Below are 24,663 nucleotides of genomic sequence, written 5' to 3'. Positions count from 1 at the left end.
CCCCAAACAAAAATCCTGGCTACAGCCCTGTGGGGGAAGGGAAGGCTAAGATGATTTTCAAAAGTAAATAATTGCGTATATTTAAATATTCATAGGAATCTTATTGTGTTCATTTTTCAAATTGCTTAAATGCGAGGGGATGCCCACTTATAGAAATCACGTACACCAGGTGTCCAGTGTCAAGGGTGGTGGAAGTGGGCCGAGCGTGGCGTAAGCTATGCCAGACATCGTGGAAAACTCTGTCGAGCGTGGCGGAAACTTTGTGGCACATGTGGCATTCTGAGATGTAGCCTACACCGGGTGGCTGAAAATGGGTATCCCCTCGATTACATGTAAATAACAGGGACAAAAGCTAGGGTGTATTCCGTGAGAGGGGCCCAAATAATTTAGACAGATGATCTAGAAAAAACTAACAGTATTATAAAATATGAAGAGATCCTATAAACTATGGGGCTTTACAGTGTGGGGGGTAGTTTCAGAGGCCAAAACATATTAAAGAAATTAAAATTTTAATATTAATTAATCAATAAAAAACAAAATAGTTAAATAAATTAAACAAGAAAATAATAAAAATAAAAATCTAAATTAGCCTACTTAGATAGAAATATTTATCCAATATTCTCCGGGTTGTTTCGCTGCGTCTGCTATCTTCAATGTTATTTGGCTTCGCTCCTTTGTGAGTTTAGCAAATCTGAAAAATACGGATAGAACTGATTTCAATTCACATAAGACAGGCACTTCCTCCATTTTCATCAACTGCATGTTCCTTACAGTCTTTTAGGAAGTATGTAACATTCTGTTGTAATAAATTTAGAAGTACAAGGATTTTCTTTTCAAAACATTTTTTCGCTTCTGCTAATCATAGCGTAAGTAAAGGAAACTATACAAAAGCGACATTATCAAAAGCTATGCAAGCGGGGTTTCCCCAAACAGCGCACTGAACTGAAAGACAGATGAAGCATCTTTTGAAGGTATTTAGAGAATAGAGCCTTAGATTTATTTCCATAGGCCTTAGTATCTAGGAAAATTTGGGGAAACCACTGGACAAAATGGTACTTATCAATTAGCTGGAACCCACGCAAGAAGTCAAGTTTGATTAGTGCTAATGAAATAAACAACATATGATGAAAGCATAATAGTTTAGAAACAAATCACGTGTGTTCCAGGTAATTGACAAGTACCAACAAAATTAATTCGTCTTCTACGAAAGGATTACATACTAGATAATTTTGTGTAGAAAGTATTATGACAGGGCCAGAGGGGCGATTATCAAACCAGATGCAAATTTGAATTTCAGTAAGAGACAGTAAGAAACAGCCCAATGTATAAATTAATGTGAACTCCAGACAAAAGTTATTTTGAGGAACCAGTTCCGAAGATGGTTCTGACCCGAGGCGCCAATTAGGGGAGCAAATTTGGGTGAAAATGTTATGTGCATCTCAAACAGCACCTATTCTTGCACTTATTTCAGCATCCACTGTTCTAAAAATAACTCTTGTGTAAAACAGTTGTGAAAAGACATGGATAAATTCTCAAGAAATTAGCCCATGAAGCTGACATTCTGTAGAAATTAGTCAGTGTTGCCAAAGTGACTCAAAACTGAGGAATAGAAGTCATAGTTACGTAGTTAGCTTGAATCGAAATTTGACTCGGTCAAAATAAATAAATTCCCGTTCCTGCATCTTTCGGTACTTTAACAGGTTAACACTCCGGGGATGGTTGCCACGTCGATTTGACATTAAGTCTTGTCAAAATGGCTCTTAATCACAGTAGTGACATTTGGGCTCAAAATAAACCTTTAGTTTTTGGGATAAAAGTTGGAGCTGTACCTATTGAAGGTGAAAGGAGTTGGATGAACGTCGTTTAAGATAAGAATACCGAACATGAATCACTCACAGCCATTAATAATTTTTAGCATTTTCTTGTTGGCTAAGCTAAAAAGATTTTCTATACATTAATTTTTTTTGGATCGATCCCATTATATGTAGGCCTATACTATAGCACTATTTACAGGTCAGAACTTGTTCCTTACTCGTTTTTTTTTTTTTTTTTTTTTTTTTTTTTTTTTTTTTTTTTCTTTTCTGTATTACAGGTCTTAAGTTGAAACGAAAGAGTGATGTATGGCAAATTGCATGGGAAATAAATAATTTGGGTTATATATTTGCACATTAGGGGGGGGACTGTTGTGAGTAAAGTACAGTGAAACACTTTCAGAAATGATATGAGTAATCGTGAAATATTTACTAATACCATTCCCAAAAGCGCTTTACTTTACTTTACGCCAACCTAATGTGCAAATATATAGCCCAAAATACATCCCATGTATTTTGCCATAAGCCACTATTTTGTTTTAATTTAATACCCGTAACGACTAAAAAATACATTTAAATAGTGGTATAAATTTAACGGAAGAAATATTTTATTTTTATACCAAAGGCCTGAGACTTTTGATTCCGCCTTGGCTCAATATGTCTGTGATATTCCACGCCATATCATATTGTTTGATATCACCTCCAGTATTCCCTTCGTTAAAGGTCTCATACAAGTTTTCAGGGAGACATATTTACTGAGGGGTTACCCTCAATATAGATACTGGAGAAGCTTAAGTCCCATTATTATGAACTTACTATTTCTGATCGTTTTTCTATAACTCAGCAAAATTATATTCGCAACCTAATAGAATATTTGATAATACCATACCTGGTAAACGATTAGCTTTTAAGAATGCTTTAAACAAAGTGAAATTGTGAAACATCATTCAGTATTGTATTTGTTATTTAGTTACCCTCCCTTTCCTCGTTGCTTGGAAAGGGTCCTACTTTTGTTTCAGTGTTTGTTTTGAGGTTTGGTTTTTATATTGTCCTTTTGACTTTTATCTGTATTTTTCTTTATTATTCTGCACTGAGGACGGTTGGGTGGAGGTCTTGACCAAAATATTTGCATAGTTTTGCATTATTTTTATTGGCTGTTATTGTTATAGTTTCTCTCTTTTTGGCGATTTTTTTCATTTTATTTATGTATTTCCTCCGAACTTATCAAATACAAGATTGAGAACAAACATATCAGAAATCAGAACAAAATATCAGGTATCATGGTCTCCTGAAATGTTGCAGCAACCGTAACACAAAAGTCAACATTACGTAGCGAAACAAGGGCCATAGTCTTTAGGGTAAGACTAGAACCTACAAAAGACACAGCTAAAACCCTAGCTTTTAATTTGTCCCTAAGTTAATCGAAGTTACATAGGCCATTCTTACGGATAGGCTATGCATGACTAAAAGATGTCTCTTCCTTTATAAAGGTCCAATAGAGGACGAACACCCAATACCACAACTGTAGTTGTTGACCAGATTCGTTAAATGTGTTCCTCCAGCCAAACTAGCAACTATACCTCTAAAAGAAATTTTGACACCCCTACCCAACCCTCCTCCATAGAGATTGGATCAGGAACATACCATGAAAATGCACTGCTATTCAATAATTCTTTCTAAATGCCTAAATGATGACGATTTATAAGGATTCTATCTTAAACAACGGTGCAACAAACAAAATGTCCACATTCCTTTTAAAAAGTTTGGTTGGGGAGGGGGGGGGGCTAATAGGGTGTGTTGGAGGATCATGGGCCGACTTTGTACCCCCAAATGGGATGAGGAAGAGATCGTGAGAAAGGATTTAAAGGAAATTGTAACTTCTTGGGAGGGTGTAAAGAGGAAAGCTTTGACTAAACTAAGATTGAGGAGGAGCGAGCACAGCTTTGTTGGCCTCAGGTGGCTTGGTGCTGCACTGAGTTGTTAGTAGTAGTTATCATATAGATTGAAAATCATTGCGCCTTTGATTTTAATAAGCTAGACCGGTGGTTCTCAAACTTAATTAGACACTTTACCCTTTTTACCCACAAGACATTTTAGGTACCCAGTGGCGGATCCAGGGGAGAGGGGGCGCCCCCCCCCCAACGTCGTCTAAAGTAGTGCAATTTACTTAATTAACGCAAGTTTGCGTTAATTAAACCTGCTCCTAAAGCAAGTTTATCGGATCAACCTATTTCAACCCCCCTAAAAAAGGTCCAGGATCCGTCCCTGTAGGTACCCCTTCTCAGTTACCGGTACTAAGTAAACAATTGCTACATTATAAATAAAATTACCAGTTCTAGAATTAAAGGGTTGTTTTTTTTGTCGGCCGGCCGCATACCCCCTAAAAATTTTTACATACCCTCAAGGGGTACGCCTACCACAGTTTGAGAAGACTGAGCTAGACTATTGTTACCTTTCTGCCGAAAAGTGGGAGCTGATGAGGTGATGGAGGACTTTTAAGCGCGCCTATGCCCTCCAATTACAGATATTAAAAATCTTTGCATGATTTTGATTCAAGCAAGATGTAACATGCCGAAAAAGTTTGCCCCCTGGCTTCAATAAATTCAAAGTATTTCGCTTGAAAAGGCAAATTTCTGTTGTCTTTCGATTGATGATTTTATATCTGATGCATTTTATATTAGCCTTCAAAGTTCACCGACATTTATTTCAGAGGATGAGAGGTGGTCACATCCTAGAGGGCACGGCATGTTTCTCAAACACACATAAATAGGCAAATGATACAGAAATTATAGAAAATTATCATTAAATTAGTAACATCTCAGGACAGCCAGGCCCCTAACCAATTTTACCATATATAAGCATGGTCTACGTTCATAAAAAAATTCAATATATTAAATAATCCTTTTATGAAACTAGCTTCTAGCCAAGGCCACCCACAAAATTTCTCCAGGGAGACACAGAGAGAGAGGGTGGGGGCAGGGCCGTTGCTCCAAAATTGGGGGGCAAGAGGGGTCCATATGTGGAATAGTCAAGGGGCATGGGCTATATAATAATTCTTTCACCAAATTATGAAGGGGCAACGGCCCCTTTTGGACCCCCCTCCAAATGACGTCACTAGGTGGGGGCTACAGAAAAATTTGGGGAGAAGTTCCCTACGATTCTAATAGTTTTTTGGTCTTAGAAGCATCTCATTTCTTCTGAGAAGTCACAAAGTTGTTTTACACATTTTCCTTTTTGGGGGCTGATGCCTTTGCCCCCCCCCCCCACTGTCGCCCTTTTACTCTGATCCAGTCTAATTACGCTCTTGCCTACTGTTATTTTCTCATCGATAATAAAATCGTGATCATCGTGTTTAAATATCATTAAGTTGCGGCTTGTTTCTAGATGGTTTTGCAATCTATACTTTAATTAAGGAAAATTCTACTGAACCACGAATTAAACGATAAGTCCCATCACAAAAAAGCATAAAACAATCATTAGCAAGCAAATAGAAAAACCCAATAAAAAAATAGTTTCTTTTCAAGTGTATGGGAAATTTTGCCAACCGCAGTCATTACTGACAAATAATTGTAGTCACACGTGTTACTAATGAAGTTGGATTACAATATTGATAGACAGGCCAAAAGTCAGAAAAAGGTGTCATTTTTTCCGTCATTGACTAGACATGTTTTTATTAAAGATTTTTTGTATGCTTGTTTCGGCATCAAGGCCATTTTTTGCTTTTCCTTGGCCAGAAGCGAATGACGCAGTTAGGAACTTTTCAATCTTACTTGTCTCAATTTAGTTTACTATAAAATACATACAAGCCTCTATAGCTCAGCGGCAGAGCACTGGTCTTGTAAACCAGGGGTCCTGAGTTCAATCCTCAGTGGAGGCATTTTTTTTGTTGTAACTAAAAGTGATGTTCCATGATTTAAGGAGGAATCGATATATAAATAATTTATTTCGGTATTTGGCACATAACAGGTATACAAAAACAACAGAAGAAACAGCAGAAGGATCAGGAGGAAAAAAAACAAACCAGAAAAATAATATACGAAAGGATAAAAGAAAAGGAAAAAAAAACATTGAAAATGTATTCAACAGTCAGTGAACATGGAAAACGAGAATTGATCAAGAGTCAAGCCATTCAGTTCCAATGAAAAATATATTTACAAGGTTCCAACTAGTTTTGAATTTGCAATTTAAACAAGCTTGGTTACAGAATTTCAAAGTAGTAAAAACCAAAACAGACATTTTTGAGTTGAAGCAATGTTATTTATTTCATTAAATTATTGGTGAAAACAAGAGTGACACCAGGAAAACTCCCCGGGGGGGGGGGGGGGTGAGAACGACCAGTACTGTCACATTTTATCATATTTTTATATTAATTTAAATAAGAATATTTCCCATTCGCCTTCTTGATCATGCATGTCTTCTCTTTTCCCAAGGGGGCCACCTTACTCCTTGCCTCTCTTGAGTGGCACCCGTGGCAGTTTAATCAAAAAAATAGTTTCACCTGCATAATGTCTGCCGCTTTGTTAAATGGACCGTTCAGTCTTCCCATTTTGTGGATTTTTTCAGTTTCTAGTCCCAGGTTGAGACCCGGGACCCCTGGAATTTGGAATTTTCCCAAATTTCCGGGTTATTTTGATTCAAATTATTAAATAAGATTCGTCTTTAGCACCCCATCCCAAAAAAACGTGTGTACGTTCCTGGTGTACTCTATAATCCTACAGTAAAATATACATACTATTGTAAATAAATTATAAGACCACACTGGCTATACATGACGCATAAAAACAAAAGAGGAAAGGAAATAATAAATGAAAAATAAAATCAAATAGGTGAGAAAACGAGGATTTTGTTTTTCATTTATTATTTCCTTTCCTCTCTTGTTTTCATAAATACTATTGTCTATCATAACTGTTCACAATATGGACGTTCGCAGAAATTTTTCAGAGGGAGCAAGGGGAGCTGCAAAAATTATTGTGGGGGGACAAAAGTTAGGAAAAATTATTTGTTATAGAAAAGCATCAATTATTTTGAATATTACGAAATTGGTCCATTGTTTCGACTCGACTGATCTTGATTTTTTAAATGATCATAAGATATTGCCATAATATAAGTATTACTACTGCTAATGATGACGTATTAATGTCTATAACAATTCTTACATCTTTCTGGAACCGTCTTTTTTCTTGTGCGTGTACACAGGAAGATGGAACTCAAAGTCCCAAGACTCCTCAACCCCAAAATTCCAATATTTGTGTGTTGTTCATGTAATTTTCAACATCTCTCATAAAAAAAACCCTGTTTAACCTTTTTGAGCCCCCTCCACGCAAAAAAAAAAACTTGGGCACCTCAGAGTAAAGTCGTTTGTGGTTAGGGCACTTGCGATTTTTTCGGGGGAAGGATAAGGTATGGATAAAATTTTTTAAAATGTTTAAGACTTTGAAAAAAGGGTTCTTGAAAATTTGCAAAACTTTGGGTTTCGGGTGGCGTGGCCCGCACCCCAGCCTCTTGCGTACGTGCCTATTGTGGGTAACTGTCTATCTTCTTGAGCTGTGCCACTTTTAAGAATGTTCAGTATGTTTTGAGGCTCTTCTTTAAAAAAAAGAAATAAATATGGAAAACAAGATGGGGTATTTCCCCCTTTCAGGAAACGCCCACTTGAGGTAACGCGCTCCCCACACGATGGAAGTGTGCCATGTGTGGTGTGGCAGATGCAAGACACGCGTGGTGGAACAAGCGGTGCACTGAAATTTACGCCAGTTGGTGAAGAATGAACAACCGGTCGAACCGATGCTTCTCTATGCTGTCACATAAAACGCTTACTGTTCATTTCTTACCCACGAAAGTCGCTTTGTTTTGTTGACACAACTATTTATAAGGAATTGCGGTCAGTGATTCTGACAGACACTAATTGTGGACTTTCCATTAGAGAGATCCATTCAAAAGCTTTACCAGCAGATCCATATTATCCAAAAGCTAAACAGAGCAAGATGAATGAATACAGAAACCGACAAGTACTTACTGACAACAATGTTAGCTAAGTTGAATATAGTGAATTATTCGCCCTTGCTGTGTTCCTAATGCATCTGCCAAAATTCGTGACGTATTGACAGTCGGTCAAGGTAGGTGATGCGTGTCATAAAGAGTGAAGACAATGGCTTTTCCTGCCCTCACACCCCTTGGGACTGGCCAATTTGACGTCCCTAAGACATCTGTCCCCTGGATATCGTGAAGAAAAGTTTTCCTATCGATTGGATGTCAATAACATATTAGCTGTCCAGTAATTAACTGCGTACAACAGAAACTAGGCGCAAAGGGTTACTTATACAAATTGTAATTGATAAATCGAACCCATTTGATGGGATGGGCAGTACTCCTAACCTGACTTATTTCGATGGTAAAGTCATGATTTGATTACAAGTGAATAACAAAATTTTTGATTTTCTTCGGGGAGGACTAGAGACTCAGATTAACTGATATGGGGAGCGGATAAACAGAGGAAACTGAAGTTTGCACTGATAAATCAATCATTGATCAGCACGATAAAAATGAATTAGAAAACTTCGGGAAAAATATGACTTTTTTACATTTTTTTTGTTTTTTCTTTTAATTAGGACCAAGTTAAACGTTTTCTTTAATCTAGATTAGGGTATGGGCATTGGCGTCAATTTTTCAAAATCCTGGAGGGGGGGGGGGTGAAGTTGGAGTCGATTTCCACAAGTCAAGTGAAAAACAAAGTCAAAATGAGCCAATACCATAAAGGCAAAGGTATACTGAAAAAAACCTGATCGGTTTCTGTGAATGCTTGAATTATATATGCCGATCTTAAATTGGAAAAGATGTTTGAAGACGCTAAATTTCAATTAGGGGCAAACTGGGGTCTGGAGGCAGTTGTCCCAATGCCCCATAGACAGCTACGCCTCTGAGCATGAGTCTTAATAAAGTCTTTGGTTTTTATAATAGATATAAACTGTTTAAAAGCAAACGAATCCGGCTAGTTGTAGAAAATTCCAGTTGTATCCAAACTTGTTTTAACTTGATTTTACTAAGGTTGAAAATGTTTCTAGTTCTTCAGTATGACGCTGCACTCCTAGAGACACAAATAGTTTTAATTCGTGTATTAAGCCCATATTGAACCAACGGTGTTCCTTCTCGTGTCCGTTTGATTCTTGTCCTAGACTGTTTGGCTACGCCGCTGCCACTTATAGATTGTCAAACAATGTAAAATAATAATATAAAAAATATATTTAAAAAGATAATAACGATCTGAGGAGAAGCACTTCAAAGATGACAGTGGCTACATTTTGACTAAGTAGGATTAGCGCATAGTTTTATAATAAGGTGCTTACTAATATAACCTTGTGTCTGATAGGTGGATTATTTTCAATTGGCAAATCATACATCGTTAAATTTTTATATTAAGTAGCTTATGCTACGTAGGCTACTAGCAAAGTTAAGCCGAGGTAAGGTTCCTTATGTAAATGCGAAGCTCAGGTCAAATGCAATGGACTGCGCAATTCGTTTTATGTGGACAGAGATCATGGAGGCAGGATCTGAATAGTGGACTTAAAGCTAAATGGAATTTAGCTTTCAATATCAGTATTTAGCTAAAGCTAAATGGAATTTCGGCTGACTGGAGACCTCCAGTCAGCCGAAATATTTTCATTTTTTCTGTATTTTCTCATTAGTTATCAACTACCTCGTTTTTCTTCGTTGCCTTACGTTTTCTTGTTTATTTGAGAATTACAATTTCCGGCTTATTCTCTCATCCTGCTTTCACTTTTTTTTTTAACTTCAGCGTTTTATTATTTGGTATTCATATTCGATGTAGCGTTATCAAGCATATTAACGTCCATTCATAAACTGCATATGATTATTTTACTGACACAATTCAGTAAAGCATAAAATGATACTGGCAGCTGTATTTGTCCGCTGGAAAAATACAGCTGCAATATTGTTTGTAAGATCTTCTCTTAATCCGAAACAGAAACTTGTAATATGTATTTTTTTTTACCCCCTATGTTTTCTCTGAAAACAATTTTCTTGGGATGTCCATAAAATACTAAATAGCGATGCTTTCAGACATATTGAGCTACATTTTAGCAGTATTTTTATTTACTGATATCTTTGGATTAAGTCGTAGGTTACTATGCTTCATAAATAATATAAGCTTCGAGGTGAGGGAAGGGGGGAGTAAAACCTAAAAACGCTACTATTATGATTGCAGCAATAAGATTTGTTCATCATGGAATACCAGAAGCGCATCCAGGATTTTTGTTCGAGTGGGGTTTTACTAAAAAAAAAAATTAAGGGGGGGATTACATAAAAAACCTCAAAAACCGCATACAAAATTTCTTTGTGTCCATTTTTGTTACGTTTTTACGAGTCAAACAAACATTTCGGGGACGGGGGGGGGGTCAAACCGGGTACCCCCCCCCCTGGATACGGCCTTGTGAAATACACATGCAATATTACGTTTTACTATTCCCCCGAAGGCCCTTGGCCTGTAAAGAAAGGGGAAGATTTACGAGTTACTTTGTCCGAAAGAAAAATATCTTACTCATAGAGTGAAGAGCATCAAGGAGAAAAAAAAACAATAATAATAATAAAAAAATAAAATAAAATGATAGAACACAAAAACTAAATAGATTAAATAGACCCAATTAATTAAGTAGATTAAATTGACTTCAATAAAATAACAATATATAAGCAAAACATAAATAAACAGATAAAAATAGCTTCTAAGAAGCTAAAAAGATTTTAGGGAATTTTTTGAACGACCTAAAAGAGTGACACCTTAGAATTGATTCAGCAACTTACTCCGTATAATATGACTCGCCATTAAAGGATTGAAATTTTACCTTACAAAGAGTAAAAGGATCGCCATTTGACACTTACTCCAAAATATTCAGAGGATATAAAAATAGTTCAGAGATATAAGAGTATGCATACTTTTACAAATTTAGGTCAAACCCAAATAAAATTATAAATCCAATTGAAATCCAAATTTTGAATCGACTATAGTTAAGCTTGTCTGGAGTTATTCTAGTTCCATTCGGTGATTTCTAGTTCCATTCTAGTTCCAATGGTGGTAGTGGTTTTTAGTCGGGTTAACGTTTTTAGTTAACGTTTAAGTTAACGTTTTAACGTTAACGGTTTAAGTGGTTAACGTTAACGTTTAAGTTAACGTTTTAACGTTTAAGGTTAACGGTTTAAGTGGTTTTTAGTGGTTTAGTCGGTTTAGTCGGGTAGTGGTTTTTAGTGGTTTTTTAACTCGGGTTAAAAAACCAAAGATGTTTCTCCTATCACTTCCTCATACTTTTTAAGCAGTACATTGATCATCGCGAAAAAAAGAGAAATCTAACAAAAGTCATCCCTTTTCTTATTTATTTTCCCCCTATTTTCCTTTCCTGCTATATTTATTTTTTGACATATTGAAATATATTATAGGCTATTCTTGTTTTTTGAAATTTCCGCTTGTTTCTCTTCAGTGTGACAATAAAGAAGATAATTTAGGCAACGGGAAGATCTTAATAGTTGTATAATAAACTAAAATAGAATTCGTAGAAAATACCGAAACGAATAAGCCAAAGATGGAGCAAGGAGGCGGGAAGTATTTTCATTTTGACTTTGGCACTTTACTTGCTATCCCTAAAAACTTAAAAGTAAAGAGTAATGGCAAAACAAATTTATTGGTATTTCGAAAAAGAACTTGAAAATTTGAAGAGCTTGGGATTTTGAAAATGGCAGGCAATCGAAAAAAGCACCCCTTTGGAATCGAACACCCTATAATCGCACCCCTATACAAAAGCACCCCTATATAAATAGCACCCCTCAGGAGTGGATCAAGGATTTTTTTTTCGGGGGGGGGGGAGGGGTTTACTAATTTTTGACTTTTTCGAGGGAGTTTTACAAATTTTTGACTCAGTTTTCGACTCGGTCAAAAATTTAGGGGGGGGGGGTTCAAACCGGGTAACCCCCCCCCTCCCCCTGAATCGAAAACCCTAGACTGGAGGTTTTGAGCCCCTCATCTTGAAAACAAGAACAGTAGGCTTTTTGCATGGATAGCAGGGGCGTGTCGCCATTTTCTTTTCTTCTCGATTAGCAAATTTTCTATAAAAGGAGGTTCCGAGCTTTAAAGTAAGGAACTACCGCTGATCGTGCTTGAAATTTAAAGCCAACATTGCAAAAAATTGAAACTTAAGAAATGTTTGCCAAGGCTGATAGGGAAAGGGTGGTAGCAGGGCTGTATCTAAAATTTTTGCGTGGGGGGGAGGGGGTACACAAAAACTTTAAAAAACGCATCAAAAATTTGTTTGTATGCATTTTTGTTAAACAAAAATTTTGGAGGGATTAGTCCCCCCTGAATTTGGCCTTGAGTGGTAGACTAATCAGCAACATGACACAGAGGAAATTGCTTAATCAGTTATCTAAAACATATGCAGAACAGTAATGATTCTCTCCAGGCCAGGCTTTACTGCGCTTCGCTACCGCGCTGCCTATTCACAGAAGAGTGATTTTAAAACAACACAGGAATTCCGTGGCCACTTATAAACTGTCAGATTTTCCCAAGAACGGCAGCTGATAGCTCGGTACTGCCTTTCTCTTTCATTACTTTTGGCTCATCAGTTCTCATAAAACGAAAATCTCACAAAAAAAGAGCAGCAATAACTCTTGGGCTTAGAAGCGTCAGGGCTTACAATCCGGCCACCAGGATTGCCACTTAATGGTTTTTTTTAAAGTTTCACAAATTCACGTAAAAAGTACTCGACCAGTTTTTTTTTCTTGTATTCTTCTTCATATATTATTTTCGTTCTAGCATATTATTATTTGCTGATATTCTCAGACTAAGGCGTAAGTTTCTTAACCGATTGACATGCCCCATAAGGAATGTGAGTCTCCGGAAGGGGTAGAGAGATTCCTAAAAAATATTAGATTGGGGCAATAGCTATAATCTAGTAAATAGCGAGACCGCAGCCAACAGTAAGTGGAAATTTGAAAAAAAGCTCTTAAATATATTTTCAACCGTAAAAAGAATTCTCATTTGACACTGATTCAAGAATCTCAAATATTATCCATAATAAATTTAAAAGTAAAGAGTAATGACGGATTTTTTTTTTGTTATGAGTTTCAGAAACGAGCTTGAAAACTCCAGACAACGGCAGAAGATCAAAATAAAAAGTGCACCATTCGAATCATCATGGTCACAAAAATCCGAGGTGGAGCTTTTGAGGCCCCCCCCCATTTTGAAAAAAAACAAAAAAACTTTTTTTCATGGGTCGCAGTGATGTGTCTGCCCTTTTTCTCCTTTCCCTGCACTGTTTATTTTTCCTTGCCCATTGGCAATTTTTTTTATACAAAGAAGCACTCCACCTTAAAGTTAGGAAACCCTTGAATAAGGTTAAGGCTATTGCCAAGGAATCACAAACATATCGCTGTTTTTCTTCTTCTTATTCTTTTTATTATATATTTTTACTTATTCTTATTTATTTACTTATTCTTTATATATATATATATATATATATATATATATATATATATATATATATATATATATATATATATATATATATATATATATATATATATATATATATATATATATATATATATATATATATATATATATTTAAATATGTTGGCCGAGGCCGATCGGGCAAGCGTGATAGACTACTCAGCAACATGACTTAGAGAAAATTGCTTAATCAGTTATCTAGAGTGCATGCATACAACAATTCTGCTTGTCATTCCGACTGTTAGTTGTAATTGTACTCCATTGACACCAGGATTGCCACTCAGTTATATTTTTTCTAAAGAGTTTCCCATAGCCGTGTAAAAAAGTAATTGCCTATATTTTTTTATTCTTCTTCAGTTTTTTGCTTGAACGCTCGATTTACTCAAGTAACCGCGCTGTCATCTTTGTACTAACGAATAATAAACAAAATTGATTTGAATAGTACCGTAATCAACTGAATAGCAGTAAATTAGGGAAAAAACAACAATTTATTGTCTTGTGTCCTTCAATGAACTTTGTTGTACCACGATTGAGTCAATTTATTCCATAGCTATATAGCAAAATCTATTTATATTTTTTCTTTATATTCAAATTTATCAAAAAGTTAGTGGTAACGAACTGTAAGTAAGGAGCGACCCGGGTCAATGGTAACCGAAACTGTAGAAAACGGTAGAAAACGTGCGAAATGTATCTTAACCATTGTATTCTTATTAACCAAAAATAAAACCCAAGTTTCTTAAATAATAAAATGTTTTTAATAGATCAGATATATCTTAACCTAGTATATTCTTATTAGTCAAAAATAAAACTAAAGTTTCTTAAATGATCAAATATTCTTTTTAATAAATAATATGTGTCTTAACCGTATGTTTTCTTATTAATCAAAAAAATAAAACCCTAGTTTTTTAAATGATTAAATATTTTTAATCGATGTGATATATCTTAACCAAATGTAGTTTTTTAGTCAAAAATAAAACTCAAGTTTCTTAAATGATCAAATATTTTGTAATAAATCAGATATACTTAACTGTGTGTATTCTTATTAACTAAAAAATAAAATCCATGTTTCTCAAATGATCAAGTATTTTTAATAAATCAGATGTATCTTAACCGTGTGTATTCTTATTAATTAATATTAAGACCCAAGTTTGTTAAATGGCCAAATATTTTTAATACATCAGATATATCTTAACTGAGTGTATTCTTCTTCGTCAAAAAACAAAATTCAAGTTTCTTAAATGATCAAATATTTTCGTAATAGATCAGATATATCTTAACCGAGTGTACCCTTATTAGTCAAAAATAAAACTCAAATTTCTTAAATGATCAAGTATTCTTAATAAATCAGATGTTTCTTAAAAATGTGTATTCCTGTTAATCAAAAATAAAACCCGAGTTTCTTAAATGATCAAATTTTTTTACAAGATCAAATGTATTTTATCCGAGTTTATTCTTATTCGTCAAAAAAACCTCAAGTTTGTAAAATGATCAATTATTTTTGATAACTAAGATGTATCTTAATTGTGTGTATTCTTATTTATCAAAAATAAGACCCAAGTTTCTAAAATGATTAAATATGGTTTAATATATCAGATGTATCACAACCAAGTGTATTCTTATTATTCAAAAATAAAACTCAAATTTCTTAAATGATCAAATATTTTTAACAAATCAGATGTATCTTAATCGTGTGTATTCTTTTTAATCAAAAATAAAACCCGAGTTTCTTAAATGATCCAATATTTTTATAGATCAGATGTATCTCAGCGGAGTATATTCTTCTGAGTCAAAAATAAAACTCAAGTTTTCTTAAATAAAAAAAATATTTTTAGCAAATCACATGTATTTTAAACGTGTGTATTCTTATTAATCAAAAATAAACCCGAGTTTCTTAAACGATCAAATATTTATTTTAGTAGATCGGATGTATCTTAAGCGAGTCTATTCTTATTAATCAAAAATAAAACTCAAGTTGCGTAGCCCACCACGCCAACTGAGTATCAAAAACTAATAAAAAAAGCACATATGAATAGAAAAAATTTATCTACATAGTTCGTTTGTAATCAGCAGTGTGAGAGTCATTTTAAAATGAATAATGCGGGGAATAAATTCAACCCCCAGTGCTCCCAGTTTGACACACCCAGGCTACCTGGAGCCAATCTGCCGCACCTCGGCTACCTACAGCAGACTTTTTTTTCTTATTACCTAGGTTACATTATGTTAACTGTTTTTAAAGCACGATCATTTAGCTTCAGTAAGCGTGCGGGTACGCTTACTGAACCCAAACGAACCTAGATTAGAAAAATAACATAAGAATACAGACTGTTCAAATATATCAGATTTTTTTTTAAATATTAATCAAAAAACTTTTTGCACAAAATAAGTTTTTCAAAAAAATTAGAGAACTCCATTATACAAAAAATGAACAAAAATAGAATCAGACAATCTACCAAGGATACAACTACCCTACCACAAATCATAATCGATAAATAAATGAAACAAAAAACAGAAATTAAACTAAATCAAACTCAAAACGAGCGGAAATTAATCTGAGTAGGGTTCTAAGCCCAATGCTTTCTGAGAGCCAGAATATAATTTGTACTATAATGAAAAAAATTCAAATGAATTTACTGAAAAAATGTGCATTGTCAGTTTAATATACTTATACTGATATTTATTTCTTAAAATCTTAATTAATTTATGTTTTCTTAAAGTTATAAAAGTGAAGACAGTTAAAAGATTCATTTCAGTAAAGTACAAAATATATTCTGGCTTTAAACAACCAAAGGGTTTAGAACCTCCTCAGATTAATTTCTGCTCGTTTTGAGTTTGACTTATTTTAATTTCTGTTTGTGTTGGGTTTCATTTATTTATCGATACTGATTTTTGGTAGTTGTATGCTTGGTAGATGATTTGATTCTATTTTTGTTCATTTTTGGTTTGACATAGTTCTTTACTTTTTTTTGAAAAACTTATTTTGTGCAAAAATTTTATGGATTAATTTCTGTTCGTTTTTATTGACATAGTCTTTTTCAGGAAGAAAGACTGAGCCTCTTCTGAAGTTAAAAAACCATCCCTTCCATAAGAACATTTAATACCCCTGGGGCAAAACTTACAACCCGTTTCCCTAATCTTTGGGGTTGGTTTGAACCCCAAAAGCCTTGTTATATGATATTTATATTATTTTGAATAGTATGGCAATCTCAAAATTTCTATTAGACACATTTCGGGACAATATGACGTCTGTGTAGGAGGAAGAGGATAGCTACCCTCTGATCAGTTTGACTCTTAAAAAGAGCACTAGAGAGTCTGATTATCAATCCAATGAGGCCAATTTGCAGTTTATATGACCACGTTTTCTATAAAAAAAAACCTATAAAATGGGTTTTTCTATAAAATGTCCCCAGGATATAACTTAGAACCCTTGCCCTGAGGGGTGTGGAGGGGGGGGGGCTATCATCCTCAAAGACATAATATCCAGAACTTTCAATTCCGTTTAAAAAATGGCTACCTCAAAATTTTGATTGGACGTGTTTAGAGAAATGGTGGGCGTGAGAAGGGGGTTAGTTGCCCTCCAATCAGTTTCGACTAGCCAAATAAAAAAGGGCACTAGCACTTTCAATTTCCAATTGAATGAGCCTTTTTTGAAGTTTCTGCGACATTTTCTATTAGAACCTTATATGCCCCCAGGGCATCACTTACAACCTTAGCCCTAAGGGCTCTGGTGGAGTCTCATCCTCAAAGAGCTAATTTCCAGAACTTTCATCTACGTTGGACAAAATGGCCATCTCAAAATGTTAATTGGATGTTTTTGGGGAAATGGTGAGCGTGAGAGGGGGCTGGTTTCCCTCCAACTACTTTCGACTATTAAAAGGATACTAGCCCTTTCAATTTCCAATCAAATGAGTCCTTTTTGAAATCTTTACGAAAACGCTTTCTATAAAAACCTTATATGCCCCCAGGGTATAACTTACAAATCTTGCCCTGAGGAGTTTGGGGGGTTTGTCATCCTCAAAATCACAATTTCCAGAACTTTCAACTACGTTGAACAAAATGGTTATCTCAAAATTTTAATTGAATGTGTTCGGGGAAATGGTCGGCGTGAGAGGGAGGTTAATTGCCCTTCGATTTCCAATTGAATAAGCCTTTTTGAAGTTTCTACAACATCACTTTCTATAAAAACCTTATATGCCCCCAGGGCATAACTGACAATCCTTGCCCTGAGGGCTGTGGGGTTGTCATCCTTAAAGACCTAATTTCCATAACTATCAACTAAGTTCAATAAAATGGGTATCGAAAAATATTGATTGGATGTGTTCGGGGAAAAGGTGGGCGTGAGAGGGGGATTAGTTGCTCTCAAATCACTGTCGACTATTAAAAAGGGCACTATCCCTTTGAATTTCCAAACAAATTAGCTTTTTCAAGTTTCAACGACAAAAATTTAAATAAAAACCTTACATGCCCCAGGACATAACTTATAACCCTTGCCCTGAAGACTGTGGGGGGAGTGTCCTGCTCAAAGTTATAATTTCCAGAAATTGCAACTGCATTGAACAAAATGGCTATCTCAAAATTTTCATTGAACGTGTTTTGGGAAATGGTGGGCGTGGAAGGGGTGTCATTTGCCTTCTAATCACTTTTGACTGTTAAAAAGGACTCTAGCCATTTCAATTTCCAATCGAATGAGCCCTTTTTGAAGGTGATACGACAACGCTTTCTATAAAAACCTTATATGCCCCCAGGGCATAACTTACAACCCTTGCTCTTAGGGCAGTGGGGGGAGGGGGTTTTCATTCTCAAAGACCTAATTTTCTGAGCTTTCAACTACGTTTAACAAAATAGCTATCTAAAAATTTTGATTGGATGTGTTTGGGGAAAAGGTGGGCGTGAGAGGGGGGCTAGCTGCCCTCCAATCACTTTCGACCATTAAAAAAGGCCCTAGCTCTTTGAATTTTCAATCGAATGAGCCTTTTCTGAAGTTTCCGTGACAACGTTTTCTTTAAAAACCATATATGCCCCCAGGGCATAATTTACAACCCTTGCCCTGAGGATTGCAGGGGATTGTCCTCCTCAAAAACATAATTTCTATCAGGAAATAAACTACGTTGAAAAAAATGGCTTTCTCAAAATTTTGATTGGATGTGTTTGGAGAAATGGTGGGCGTGGACGGGGTTTTAGTTGCATTCGAATCACTTTCGACTATTAAAAAGGGCACTAGCCATTCCAATTTCTAATCAAATGAGCTCTTCTTGAAATTTTTAGGACAACTCCTTCGATGCGAAGTTCCCTGATCTAAAGGGGAAAAAAGATAAATATAACATTGTGAATTCACAGATGAAAGGGTTAAGAAACCGTGGCACTGACTCAATCTGTCAATAATCTGTAATCTGTCAATTGACAGAATTTTAACGCCTCTCTGTAAAGTAGGTCAAATTCCTTCTCTTGTCTGGAATTAGTCCAATAGTCTCCCAAATATGGAGTCCCATTCGGACCTTTACCCTTTCCACTACTCTTGTTTTGTACTTCAGAGCCTTTCCACTTAAGAAGTGGCACTGAAGTGTTGTTTTCGGTGCTATATCGCCCTTACGAAAGGTAGAATTAATGAAAAGCGCGTAGACATGAGCAATAGATTTCAAATGAACCATTAAACATAACTCTTGAAAGTTCTTCTAGCCCAATAGTCGCAGCATTTCCACTTGAGACATGGCAACAAAAGTGCCGTTTTCAGTGCCATTTGGAACTTGCAGATGGTGGAATTTATAGGAAGAACGTAGATAAGAGCAATAACTTTCACATAAGCTATAAAAAATCTGTCTTATATTTTGGTAGCATGCTAGCGCCACCCCTTGAGAAATGGCACAAAAAGTGCCATTTAGTGCCATATGGCACTTGCAGATGGTTTAATTTATAAAAAGCACGTAGATATAAGAAATAGGTTTTGAATGAGCAATTAAGCACATATCTATGATGTTCTGGTAACCCGCTAGGCCTGCTGAAAAAAAGAAAAAAAGGGAGACACATCAGTGCTACCAATGCAAAATTGTAATTTTCTTTGTTCCTCAAGGAGGGGGACATTAATTTCCCTGAACATGGTTTTTGATCATGCTGATTGCAATGATACAATTTTCATTTTGATCTGACGTAATTTTCGTTGGGTTTCAGGCTTTATTAAAATCACCATAAATTTCCTTATGGTGATAACCATTCCTGAGTGAGTGTCAGATGGCATTTTTTTCACTAGTCATTTTTTTTTTTTTAAGACGAGTTTTTAAACTTTTGGTTACTATGTACTGTTTTTCGCTCTTTAATAGGTTGCAGCTACCGCTGCAACCATGATGATATATGTTTACCAAACTCGGTTACTTGATCTAAACCATCCGTGACTTCCAATACTGACCCAGTAACTCTGATTTATTTTGGTTTACTTATTCCGCTTATTCTTTGACGGGATTGTACTACCTTTTTAAGTGACTTAAAATGTTGGAGGGCAGCTATCCCCCTATTCCTCCCCTGTTTTCCCCGATCAAATTGTTTTTTTCTCTGTTAAAGGGCTAAAACCTAACAGCACATTGCCAAATAGAACATTGGAGAGAAAACATTTACGACGATTTCATCAAAATCCTGAGACCACAGATCAGAGTAGAATGAAGGGAGATCTTTGCGCAAGAAAAAAACGGCATGAGAAGTAACATTAGAGTCCGCAGATTTTCGTTAAAATTATTTTCTATCGAAAGGCGTAATATTCTGTTACATTGATTTGGTAAACAACTACGAATTACAAAATACACAAATTACAAAACGGGACAATTACAATTACGAAGGAATCAAGGTGAACATTTCATTTTTTACAGATTTTATGACTGTTAACCCATTGTTAAAGTTTGGGACTAAACTACCTCTGAAGTGAAGGACTTGAGGTCGATTCTGAAATCGATAGAAATCGAATTCTGATTTCAATCAGAATTGAAATTTTTCGATTGAAATCGATTCTGAAATCGATAGAAATCGAATTCTGATTTCAATCAGAATTGAAATTTTTCGATTGAAATCGATTCTGAATGAAATCTACCCTTTTCGTAAATTGAATCCAGAATGATCAGCCTGAGCCTTTTCTGGAAAAAATTATAATTTGGCAACCATAGTTTTATTGATAAACACGTACTTGCCTTTAAATTGAATTTGTTTAAATTTGTCAGAACGGATATGACTAAGAAGCCAATTAGATATATATTCAAGGAAAAAACTTAACAGAAAGAAAATGACTCATTTTGTTAAATTATTGATCATTACCCGCAGCAGTGTCGTGATTCATTGGTAGTTAAGTTTCAAGTTAATGAAGACCAGGCGTGATTAAAGTAGACAATGAACCGGCAATGAAGTGTGCATCACCAGAAAGCACAATCGTGTCTACAGTTCTGTACAGTCATCCGAAGTAAAAGTAGCTATATACATGCCTGCATTGAGATTTGATTGGGACCGTTATAGTTAAATCTGAACTCGCCGCTTTCGATTCTAAACGAAAGTCTCATCACGGCGACAATTAAAAAATAATTAAGTTTGTAAGTGCTGCATGGGGAACTTTTCTACAGTGTGACTTGAATGCACATACTCTGGATCTAAAGGAGAGTCCAGTAGTATCAATTCCCAAAACCAGAGGAGCATAAAATGTGTTTATCAAGATCTAAAGGGGGAGGGGGGAAACTAGTCGCTCTTTCCGTGAATACATAAAAAAGAGGCCGTTTTCAATAAAATTACTCCCAAAAAGTAGTTTCTTGAAAACTAAGGGATCTATCGATTCACAAGAACCTAGGGGCAGATAAATGTGTTTCTCGAAATTTAAGGTGGGGGGGGGGGCAAACTAGTCGTTTGTACCGTGAATACATAAAAAAGGTATTTTCAATGCAATTACTTCAAACTGTTCCTTATTTAGTTACCGCAGTGTCTCCAGTAAAGCGATTTTTCTTCTTGTAGAATCAAGGGCTCCAAATTCACAGTGATCTGCAGTAACGATAACAGGTACTGTGGGGGCCAAGGTTGCCACCCCAAATGTTTTCCTTCTTGAAATATTTTTTCCTCGTCCAGTGGTTCATTCTAACCTTTTACATAACTGATTTTCACTGCCTATTTATACCTTTTTTCCGATTTATAAATTGTATATGTGTTATAAATTAAAACGAATTTAACCTGAGCTCACTCTGAAAACACGAATGAAAAAAATATACATTAAACCCTTCGTAAAGCCGAAAATAGATTGATGGTGTGAATAAAAACCAAATGGTGATATGATCACACAATTTTTGTGTTTTTAGTTATTTTAGTTGTTGTGTTATTTGGCCGCTTTGGTGACCCTTTCTCTGGCAACTGGGCCTTGGGGCTCCTTTTTTTGTTTTGTTGCAGGTAGTACTGAAGCTAAGAAGTTGACCTCGTTTTCCTGTTCACTCATTTTCAATTTTATATCTTTTGATTGAATTTTTTTTTGAAAATGTATGATTTTGTAGTCGAATGTCACAGAAATATAGAGGAAAAAGATATTTGGGAGGGGTTAGAATAAAAGCGTTCTTTACAGTTTTTCGATGTGTGGGAGGAAGATTATACTGTATGTTGTGGGAGGTCTGGAGGCTATAAGATTTGAGAAACAAATTTTTGGAGTTGGTTAGGAGGAGTTGTAGGTGGGAAGATTGTTGGGGAATGTTTTTTTTTATCTTTCAGGGCATGGCGCGGTTTATTCGTATGGACATGGCCCATCAAGAGGACTTTCCGTGACGGTTATGTTTGTATTAGTGTTATTTTCTTTTAATTATTTTTGTATGTTGTTTTTTCTTTTTCTTTTTTCATTTTTTGTGTGTGGTCATGGTCATGAGGGGTTTTGGTTGTCATACGTATAGAAGAAATAGGTGGTATTTAAGGACGGAAACGAATATCCTTTTGAGATAAATGTTTGTTCAGTTTTGCTATAAAACTGGTTTTTCTTTTATTTGGTAATTTTTTATTGAATTACCGTCAACGAATTATCTTTTAACAAAAAAAGGATTCTACTGTGAAAATTACAGGTTTGAAACAAAAGGATGATTTTCCCCGGGGCTCTTCCCTGTAAGTAATTTCGGTGAGGATGATCCGTCAAATTGGTCGAAGTATCAACCCACATAAACAAATCAATGGCCATGAGTCTCAGTTTTTCCTGTTAACGACTTGCCATTGGTGATACCCAGCCAAACTATCAGACTGTTTGGATTTTTAAACCTTCCCTTGCAATTGTCTGTGGGATAGCCTAACACCTATGCTTACTTTCCGATCCATTGTTGTAACCATGAAAGAAAATTTAAAAAAAATGAAGACATACAACACTTGATGCGACTGCAACGAGTTGAAGGGTTTCAGGTAGGGAATCTTTGGAATTAGGGTAAGTTTAATGGAGGGATTCAATTTTCGGAAGGTTCAATTTATAAGGGATAATTGCCATCTGGCTGCCCGGAATGTAGGGAATCATATCCGTGTGGTAGCGTTTTAAAGAGAAAGCTTTTTGGCAATCGGCCTGATAAAGATAGATGATAAAGATGAATATATACATACCAGGAATCGAGTGGCTATACAAATTATTGTCGTTGTTATATTATGAGTAACCTTTTTGCAACCATGGCGTGGCTCTTGTCTTGAATCTATCGTATCATAATAAGAAACTGTTTGTTATCTTTGTTGATGTTATGTGCGAATGCTCTTAATTTTTGCAGCGTTTAAATAAAGGGAAGAATGAAGGATACGGCACTTTGGAAGAACGGGAAACAGTTTTCTTTTCTATAATTTTTGACTACCCACCCCCCCCCCCAGAGTTGGAAAATACCTTTTATTGTATTGTCAACGCCAAATGGCAAATCGAAAAGAAGCAACTAAATTGTCCCCAAAGACATTGAAATACATTTTTTAACGCCTCTTATTTTTTTGTTAAGGGTTCTTGTGTGTTTAGTTTTGATTGTCATTATTTCTAGAAGGGAGATGGGGTATTTATACCTCCCATGTTAACGGAAAAAAGGAGCAGAGCGTAGATTTGAAAATGCAGAAAATGTTTGCAACAAATTTGTGTCTAATACAGTTTTACAACATGTTAGATTAGCTATAGCCTACCCTCTGACTTCCTTAATAAACCACAGAATGCCCTTATTTTGCCAGTCATACCTCTGAAATAGCATTTCCTATATTTGGAAAAAGTATTTTGCATAAACATATTGACGGCTGTTGAATAAAAGGACGTCTGCTTCGGTTGATACCACTCGAGGCTTCTGAAACGCAAATAACGAAACTCAGCACTTAATTTTTACATAAGAGCCCCTTTGTCATATTTGTAAGGACATGTTTGACAAAAAGTAGTATAAGTCCTTCGTTAGTTAAACTAAGAAGGAGCAGTTAAAATTTGACTTTTTTACGTATAGCGTGAAATAAAAAGAGAAAAAAAAACTTAAAAAGAGTCCATTTTTTTTCTTTAATAAAAAAAGGGCTTATCATTCTTCTCTATGCCCTCTTCTGAAGGGAACTTTATAATAACATGACTGTTACTTGAGGGTATGAAGAAAATTTACTGTATATGGTTTTCCTGGGTCGCTTCCGCTTTAACTCATTTTGTCCATTCTATTTTTGTTTTATTTTCAATATCCTAGGTTTAGCTTTTGGGTATTTTCGAATTTGAAATATTCACGAATTAAAATATTCACAGAAATGTGACAAATAATTTTACGAATAATTAATTTTAATTACTGCGTAAATGTATTATATCAAATAAACCCAAATATAGTATAAAAACATATTTTTACAATAAGTGGAAGCAACCCTTAGAATGTGTTTAATATATATTTTCTTAATACTATAAAGTACAAATTTGTTATTATAACAATTGCTTCAGAAGAGGGCAGGGCCAAGAATATTACCAAGGATAATCTGAAAATGAGAAGAAGAGCTTCCTCTATTGATGCTTCAACAAATGTACACTTGATTCAGGGGTTTCTGTCAAAGAATGGCCCAACATCAAGGAAAATGGTAAAGACCCAGTGGCGGTTGCAGAATTTTTCTTAGGGGGGGAGGGGATAGGTTGATCAGATAAAGTTGCGTTAGGAGCAAGTTCAATTAACGCAAACTTGCGATAATTAAGTAAATTACACTATTTTGGACTATGTTAGGGGGGCCCCCTCGCCGCTCCCCTGGATCCGCCACTGTGAAGACCATAACAACACCGCACACGTGTGCCAAAAATGTTATCCTAATTCCATGGCCACTTGTGGTGTGCAGCTGTCGTGTGTAGTGTATAGCCTAAATATTTCACATGTAGCCTTCAATTTCCACGGCAGTTTGTTTCAA

The 24,663-nt window shown here is 35.5% G+C and overlaps 1 non-coding gene across 1 annotated transcript; it reads left to right on the top strand.

Annotated features, from left to right (window-relative positions):
• Nucleotides 1-5,616: 5,616 nt before the first annotated feature.
• TRNAT-UGU (transfer RNA threonine (anticodon UGU)) lies at nt 5,617-5,688 on the top strand. Its single transcript has one exon. It is a non-coding gene; the product is annotated as a tRNA-Thr (tRNA).
• Nucleotides 5,689-24,663: the final 18,975 nt, after the last annotated feature.

This window comes from Artemia sp. Qi Xiang Cuo, chromosome 12 (assembly GCF_049724085.1).
Source record: "Artemia sp. Qi Xiang Cuo chromosome 12, ASM4972408v1, whole genome shotgun sequence".
NCBI lineage: Eukaryota > Metazoa > Arthropoda > Branchiopoda > Anostraca > Artemiidae > Artemia > Artemia sp. Qi Xiang Cuo.
Note: the sequence above shows the minus strand (reverse complement) of the source record. Positions and strands in the feature narration are given on the sequence as shown.